The 9,382-nt window shown below is 32.6% G+C and overlaps 1 non-coding gene across 1 annotated transcript; it reads right to left on the reverse strand.

Annotated features, from left to right (window-relative positions):
* Positions 1-8,888: 8,888 nt before the first annotated feature.
* LOC112209059 (U6 spliceosomal RNA) lies at positions 8,889-8,991 on the reverse strand. The gene has a single exon (XR_002943740.1). It is a non-coding gene; the product is annotated as a U6 spliceosomal RNA (small nuclear RNA).
* Between the last annotated feature and the right edge of the window lie 391 nt (positions 8,992-9,382).

Here is a 9,382-nt window from a genome sequence, read left to right on the forward strand (position 1 = left end):
TTTCCTGAATTTGAATGTCAGCTTGCCTTGCTAGGTTGGGGAAGTTCTTCTGGATAATATCCTATTCTGTCTTTTTTATGGTCTTCATATCTGCCCACACTTTTAAAATTTCATCATCATTACCTTAGTTTAAACTCAAATTTTGACCTAGACTTCTCTACCATTGTAACTTTCTAAATGTGTTTATCATCACATTAAGAAAGTTGTAATTTCAATAAAACAAAATTAATTGCAATGGACTCTTTACAGTATTTTTTTTTAATTATGCCAAATATGCCTCAGGCAAAGGCTCATTTATGACGGAGTAGCATCTTTTTAAATGACATTTCAAAAAAAATTTTTTAACAGTTCACAGAGGTATTATCATATATAAAATTTAAGTTAAACATACATACAATAATATATTTTTACTGTGGCCAAACTGATCATTAGGTTATTATCTCCACTTAATGTGAGATATCTCTGATAGCTTTTGTTTATATTTCTTAGTAATTGAGCACAGAAACTGTAACTCCCATTTTGTTCTTTTACATATCAGTTTCCACTGACATCCCTGTGGTTATCGTAATATGTTTTGCAGTCACATTAAATAAAAGTGAATGGCATGATCATGTAATAGAGAAATTCATGAACTAAGCATAAGACTTCTTCATCCACTTCTATTTTATCTCCTCTAGGTACAGCTGCTTCACAAAAGTGGTTTATTCCTGTGTCAGCCACATGACACTGAAACTCTTTCTCTAGAATTTTCTCTTATAAAACTATCCTGTAAAATGTTGTCAGCATAATCTTCCAGAGTTTCAGACCTGATAATGTCATTCTCCTACTCTATCTAAAATGGTCTATGACACATTTTCGCTTGTAGAATAGAATTGTAACTTCCGGTTCTGACATTGAAAAATGTGCACGGTCTTGCCCCATACCTCTTTGTGTAGCATATATTCCATTAAGGCACCTCTGTTTCCCTGTGTTATAGTCAAGGGAAACCACACCTTAAGTGTATTTCCCTGGATCATTTTCTTTGTTTACATTTTCCCTCTGGCTAGAAATGTTCAAATTTCTCTGCATGTTGAAAGCTCGTCTAAACTCCTTTCTGATAAAGTATTAGCCCTGCCTAGAATCTTGATTATGAAAAAAAAATTGGTTTTAGGAAAACATTTTTTAAAATGGAGAGCTCAAACACTGAAAAGGAACAATTTATTATTTCCTTTAACTGAAAAATAACAGCAAAGATTTCCTTTTTAGGAACATTGTCTCCTGAAACTCAAACCATATTTGCAAAGGCTTACCTCTCTTTGCTCCAATTTCTTTATATATATATAAATAAATTATATATTCCTTATATATATAAAGAAATTATATATGTATATAAATATGAATTGTTTTTACTCTCAGAAGAGCTCTGTCAATGTGATAGATCTTTGGAGTTGCCGGCTGATGGCCTCAGTAGTGACAGGTTGCTTATTTTTCCAGGAGGCAGAATTGGATCTCATTGTTAAGACTTGGGTCATGTGTCAATCTTAAAACAATGAATTTGCCAAAATGATATATACTATTGATTGGTTTGATCCTGGTCATGGGTTAATTCCCAGAGCACAAAAGTGGGATAAGGTTGAGGAGAATGACTCTTACTAAGATTATGCAGACTGAAAGTGGATTAAAGTTGATTCTTCAGAAGAGAATCAGAGTGCTATTAGTAGAAGGGAGAAAAGACCAAGGCAGAGACAAAGTTCATTACTGATGAATTTTTTATCACTCGGGAGAAATAATTATTTCATATCCCCTTGGATTATCATGCAGGTAATATATATCCCACTACTATTATAATATGTAATAAATATTTACCTTTTTTCTCCTAGGATGAAAGTTCCTTTTGGACTTACGGTTTTTTAAAAAAATTATTCATAGCACTGTAACATTATATTCAGACAGTCAGGACAGATTTATAATTTTATAGCATTTTATTAATTTAATGCTTTTACAATACTTTTATTCATCAAAAATGAAGAATCTTAACTGATAATTACTGCATGTACTAAATGTATTTAAATTTCTACTGTAATGATGGAGCATGACAACATGTTGGCCTTCATACATTTTGTTCTAAGAAGCCTAAGGGATCATTGATTGACCTTCTTCTTTTCCAGCAAAAGGTAGTTGCTCCCAATCTTTAAGGAAGACCAAGTGATAATTGTATGATTGTATGTAGAATGAATATGGTAAGAGTTACTAACCTTACTATGAATAGTTATCATTTCACATTGTGAAATGATTGCCACCACCAAGCTAATGCACATATCCATCACAACACACAGTTACCCTTTTATTGGTGTGTGTGGTGCGAACATTTAAAATCTACTGTCTCACCAAATTTCAAGAATGCAATATAGTATTATTAATGATAGTCATTGTGTTATAAATTACATCTCCAGAACTTATTCATCTTATAACTGAAAGTTGTACCCTTTGACCAAAATCTCTCTATTTCCTCCATTCCCCAACTCTTGGCAACTACAGTTCAACTCCGTGCTTCTATGAGTTTGACTTGTTTTAAACTCACATAAGTTTGCAAGTTTTAAAGGAAATAGATTAAATATATTTACTTCTCTGTGTATTATGTGGATCTAACATTTTAATATGAAAGTTTGTAGATATTTAAAATGCATTTTAAATGATCACTTTATCTCATTTTTAACAAGACTGAGAACAATGGGAAGATCTCAGGTCATTGATACAACATTCTACATGTTCTTATCTATTTAGATGGTCATCTGAACTGAAAGAATTCTCATATTTTCAAAGTATTTAGAATAAAAGCAGAATGTTTGCCATAATATTTACTTAAACATCTATAATAGGCCTGTGCAATATGACATGTGAAATTAGCTTGACTAAAGGTAAATCTTTAATTAAAAGTTGTTTTCAAAATCTTAGACACTTCTCAAAAGAAGACATTTATACGGCCAACAAACGTTTGAAATAAAGCTCATCATCACTGGTCATTAGAGAAATGCAAATCAAATCCACAATGAGATACCATCTCACGCCAGTTAGAATGGCGATCATGAAAATGTCAGGAAACAACAAACGCTGGAGAGGATGTGGAGAATTAGGAGCGCTTTTACACTGTTGGTGGGAGTGTAAATTAGTTCAACCATTGTGGAAGACACTGTGGCTATTTCTCAAGGATCTAGAACCAGAAATACCATTTGACCCAGCAATCCCATTACCCAAAGGATTATAAATCATTCTACTATAAAGACACATGCTCACATATGTTTATTGCAGCACTGTTCACAATACCAAAAACTTTGAAGGAACCAAATGCCCATCAGTGCTAGACTGGATAAAGAAAATGTGGCACATATACACCATGGAATACTATGCAGCCATTAAAAGGATGAGTTCATGTCCTTTGCAGGAACATGGTTGAAGCTGGAAAGCATCATTCTCAGCAAACTAACACAGGAGCAGAAAACCAAACACCTCATGTTCTCACTAATAAGTGGGAGTTGAACAATGAGAACACATGGACACAAGGAAGGGAATATCACACACCAGGGCCTGTCAGGAAGTTGGGGGCTAGAGGAGTGATAGCGTTAGGAGAAATACCTAATGTAGGTCATGGGTTGATGGGTGCAGCAAACCACCATGGCACGTTTATACCTATGTAACAATCCTGCATCTTCTGCACATGTATCCCAGAACTTAAAGTATATAAAAAATCTTAGTAAAAGTATATGAATTATTAAAGTCTGAGAATTACTCAAATCATCTCATATTCAGTATTTCTTATTTAGTATGGATTTTATTAATGGGATTTTCAATTAAGTACAAAATATAATAATCTGTCAAAATCTGTTATATTAAAATATAATGAAGTAATTTTGGACCCCAATATTTTTAGTGTTCTTAATGAACAGAGATTGTAAAACAAAATAAAACCAAACAAAATAAAACTGCACTGAGCTTGATGCAGCGGCAGCTTAACTGGGCTACTGCTGTCCTACAAAAAGTGTTATTTAAATCCGGATTACTCAGATTTTGAGAAAAGAATTAACGTGGGACTGTATTCAGCTAGAGTTGTAAGTCCAGATAATATTTCTAGGATGGAAGAGCAGATTTTCTGGAGGGCAAAAGGCCTTTGTATCCTAATTATTCTGTCGAGCCACCAATAATGGGAAAAAAAAGGCTTATGCTCAATGGTAAGAACAAATATTGTGGTTGATTTTGAATTTGAAGACAATTCGGACTACACTAGAAAGTAGAGGGGGATTGAGCCATGCCTATGGTATTGACTGAGGCGTTCATGACCCTGGGATTGAGGGAAGTATCAAGCTTGAGAGATACTTCTCAGAAGGTTGCTGTCCATGAATTACAATATTGTAAGTTATTTTCCAGAAAATAGTAGCCTTTCATTATTACCAAACATCCAGTAAAGTCTCATTATTAGTTACTGTGGCTTCTCTGCTGAACTGTGGTAGATTAAAGAGATAGGCCTTTCTCATATAAGGTTGGAAGACAGGAGAAGATCTTTCTTTCTCACCTACCACAGATGCTGTTGTGAGCAATGTCCTTAGAAAAGCCTCTGAATGATGCAGTAATCTCATGGGGCTCAAGATGGCCAGGTGGCAAGGAGATTAAGCAACAGCAGCAGAGAAGCCCATTGGTAACTTTCTGTGGAAGGCACGACGCGAACATCCCTGAAATGACTGAGAAACTCTCTGAGGAGGGCTATTTCTGAAAAGAAAAAAAAAAAAGGAAGAAAACTTGTATTTGAAGTCAAAAAGTTTAAACCTTTTTCTTATTATAAATAATAAAGTATAGAAGGTAAATGATTTAAGTTTTAACAGTGAGGTTAGTGTACATTTTGATTTTAAAGATTCAGTTTTATCCTGGTATGTCCGAAAATATGCTCTCTAATGTGGTATCCCATAGCATTAAAAAAAAATAAAACTAGCTAAAATGTGAATGCATAATAGAAATGAAACTCTTTCATCTCATTCAGAAGATCAGTGTAAAGCCAATGTATGGTGCTTTACTATTGGTAGGATAAAGGGTGAGCTCCTCCTGCAGAGCTTCAATCCTTTTACTCTGAATAACGGAAAGAAACTCTCCATCACCACTGGGCTGTTAGAAGTAGTTCTCCATAGGAAGCTTTAGAAAGACACCATTCAGACCAGGCTGTGGGACAACTTTATGCCTTGTTAAAGAAACACAGGTATTAAAAGATTAAGGTAGCATTGAATAAAAGGAAGTTTAATGTCTTCCACAGAAATTTTTTAGGAGATTGCAGGGACTCTATTTCCTCTATGCATGGTATTTTCAGAGACTTTTTTTTTTCTTTTCCTTATTGCATGTGACATTTTATACATAGACCCTATATTGCTGTACTCGTGTACAAAGTGCTAAAACATTTTCCCTTATAATATTTGCAATGGAATGTTCTAGAATTTTATGCTGTGAACTGCTGCAGGAAACTATTCATTATGAAGCAAGATAATAAGGTAGCAAGACACTATGAAAATGGAATCTGAAAATTTAAACAAGATAGGTTAATTTTTGCAATTGTTAGAGCTATTTCTATATTTTTAAAAAACTATTTTAAGCCTTTTAATGATCTGAGTAAAATTAAGGAATATGACATATAGTGAGCATAGAACTATTTTAAGAAGTGACAACCACCCTATGGATAATTTTGTTGTGATCTGATTCTGACTTACCTCTCCAGTCTTGAATTTTATTATTCCCTTTTCTGTTGTATATAACATGGCATCTGAATAAACGTTTTGCCAAAGAAGATATATGAATGACCAACGGATATATGAAAAGGTGCTCCACATCCCTAGTCATCAGGGCAATACAAATCAAAACCACAGTGAGATGTCATCTCGCATCTGTTAGAATGGCTATTATCAAAAAGTCAAAAAAAAAAAAACTGTTGAAGAGGACGTAGAGAAAAGGGAACCCTTGTACATTGTTGGTAGGAATGTAAATTGGTATAGCCATAATGGAAAGCAGTGTGGAGGTTGCTCAAAAATTAAAAGAATAACTACTACATGCTCTAGCAATTGCACTTCTTAGTATATATTTAAAGAAAATGAAATGAGTATCATATTCATTGTAGCATTTTTCACAATAACCAAGATATAAAAACCCAAATGCCTGTAACTGGATTGATGCATAAAGAAAACGTGATACACACACAAATGCACACACATTCTAAAATATTATTCAGCCTTAAAAGAGAATAAAATCTTATAATTTGCAACAATATGGATAAACATGAAGAACATTATGGTAAATGAAATAAACCTGATACAGTAAAGCAAAATACTGCATCATTATCACATCACTTATTTTAAAATAAAAAGTAAGTTGAACTCATAAAATCAGAGTAGAATAGTGTTTACCTGGGGCTGGGGCCTGGGGGATTAGATAAAGGAGAAAATTTTGGTCAAAGGGCACACCTTTCAGTTATCAGATAAATTCTAGAATTCAAATTGAAGCATAATTACTATAGTTAAAAATAATGTATTATATTTTTGAAATTTGCTAAGTTTGTAGCTCTTAAGGATTCTTATTCGCAAAATGTGGGTATAAATATGCGAGATAATATGTATGAGAATTAACTTGGTGGTAATAATTCCATAATGTATATATATACACTAGGTATATATATTATATACATTGAATGTATACAATTAATTGCATTTGCCAATCATAACTCTGTAAAGTTGGCAAAAATAGTAATAACCCAGCCCTAGGACTCTTCTTTAAGAAGATTCTTCAATAAATTATATTTCCTTTTTCTTTTAACCTTTAAGCCTTTGGAATTGTTTCTTTTACCTTTGCTTCAGTTGGCTCCATTTAAAATCATAATTAAGGATGTTTTTCCAGGAAACTTGTCCTTCCCCTCCCAACCCAAGATAAAGTACTCCTTTTCTATATATCTTTGGTTTCATGTACTACCTCTACCATCACATTAATTACTAGTTTTATCACACATTCTACACATAATTACTTATTGCTTGTTTGACATCAAGATGATTGAAAAATGCAAAGATTATTCTCACTGAGATTACTTTTGTGGGCAAAAACAGATATTAAGTAAACAAACAAACAAATGAGAGCATGTTGAAGGCAATAATGATTATTACATAGGGGAATCACTGTAATTCTTCTGAAAGCACTAATTAGAGTTAGTGGCTGTTAATTTTATGTGGGTGGAGGATAAAACATGAGAACGATACACTTAGCATAATTTAGTTTGGGTGTTCAAGGGAAAACATTCCTAAAGAACTCAAAATTGAATAAAGAGAAAGACCTAACCATGAGAGAATATGAAAGAAGGCATTTTTCTAATGCAAAGAATAGCAAGTGGCAACATATAAATATTCTAAGTTTAAACAAGCTTGGTATAGAAATAGAAAGGAATAGAAGGAAAGTTTGCTTGGTTTAATTAGCAAAGAGGACAGTGGCAGCAGATGAGGGGTCAGAAAATATAATGTTTTTAGACCATGGTCAGAAGCTTTACTTTTATCACAATTATAATGAAAGATCATGTGAAAATTTTTAATAGAGAAGTTGTGGAGAGACAAACCATTGCCTTTTAGTTTTCTCTCTCTCTCACAACACACAGACACAGACACACACAAACACACACAGACACACACACACACACACTTTCTTCCACTTGGTAGCAGTACATTTGTATATTACTTGTGTGTTTGTTTATTGAGATTTCCCAATCTGCCTTATAGGTAGCTTAGGACATAGAAGTTTGTCCCAGTGGCTTATAAGTAAAAGTGATGTGTGCAATTTCCAGATCATCTTAAAGTTTAATAATAATTATAATTCAGTTTATAATATGATAATATTAGATAATTATTGGATGTAATTATTAGATTAATATATATTAATATTGAATAATAACTATAATTCAGAATTGAAATTCTGAACATTTTTCTCCATTGGCAAGTCTTGACACCTTTGTTCAAAATCAGTTAATCATAGATATGTAGGTTTATTCTGGACTTTCATTTCTATTCTATTGATTTACATTTCTATCCATGTGCTGGTACTACTGTATCTAGGTTACCATTGTTTCATAGTAAGTTTTGGAATTAGGAAGATGAATCCTTCTGGTGTGTTTTTGTTTTAATTTCCAAGATTGTTTTGTCTATTCTGGGTCCCTAGCAATTCCATAAAATTTCTGAATCAACTCATCAGTTTCTACAAGTAACTAAGCAGGGATTCTGATAAAGGTTTCATTGAACCTATATATCAATTAAGAGTATTGCCATCTTAATAATGCTAAATCTTTCAATGTATGAAAATAAAATTTTTAAAAATAATTTAGATTCTTAATTTCTTTTGGCAATGTTTTATACTTTGTTCAGAGTATAGGTTTTGCACGTCTTTTGTTAAATATTTTTCTATATATTTTATTTTTTTGATACTATTGTAAATGAAATTACATTCCTCATTTCATTTTTGGACTTTTCATTACATGTATTTAGAAATACAGTTCATTTTTGTATATTGATCTTGTATCTTGAAACCTGCTGAACTCCCTTATAGTATTTTTATTGGCTGCTTAAAATTTTCTTATATACATCATCATAATGTCTACAAATAAGAATAGTTTAATATCTTTCTTTCCAATTTGCATGCCTTTTATTTATTTTTCTTGCATAATTTCCCAAGCTAGACCCTTCAGGAAAATGTTGATCAAAGTTGTAAATGAAAATGTCTTTGTCTGATTGCTGATTTTCACGGGAAAGCATCACCATTAAATTCAGTGTTAGTGTGGGTTTTTGTAGATGCCCTTCACCTGGTTGAAGATGTTCCCTTTTATTCATAGTTTGTTGAGTGTTTTTATTAACAAAAATAAGGAATGGTTCGCAAAGTTGCATGTCATCTTTGTTCATGGTCCATACCAATCTTCTTTGTATTTTTCCAATTCTAGTATATGCTGCCAAAATGAGTACAATGTAACATGGTTTTAATTTCTTTATATTTTTAAAGCTTACTTTATTATATAATGATTGCCTTTTTACTCCTTCATTTCCTACTCCAGATAGTATAAACTCATTTACAGCAGGACTGAAATCACTGCAGTTATTATCAAATCTCTAGTTGTTAGCTCTGTGACTTCACATTTTATGCGTTCAATCAGTAGTTACTGATATTAATGATGGGATATTCAGAAGGCAAGTGGAATAAGCTTTAATTGATGGAATCATTGGAAGACCATGATGTAATTCCATTTCTGTTATTGTTATATAACATGAGCCTAATAAAATGATTCCTTCTTCTAGGCCCAATTATCACATCTGTAACTCGTGTTTAAGGCTAGATAATCTCTAACTTACTTTAG

The sequence above is a fragment of the Pan troglodytes genome, chromosome 3 (genome assembly GCF_028858775.2).
Source record: "Pan troglodytes isolate AG18354 chromosome 3, NHGRI_mPanTro3-v2.0_pri, whole genome shotgun sequence".
NCBI classification, from domain to species: domain Eukaryota; kingdom Metazoa; phylum Chordata; class Mammalia; order Primates; family Hominidae; genus Pan; species Pan troglodytes.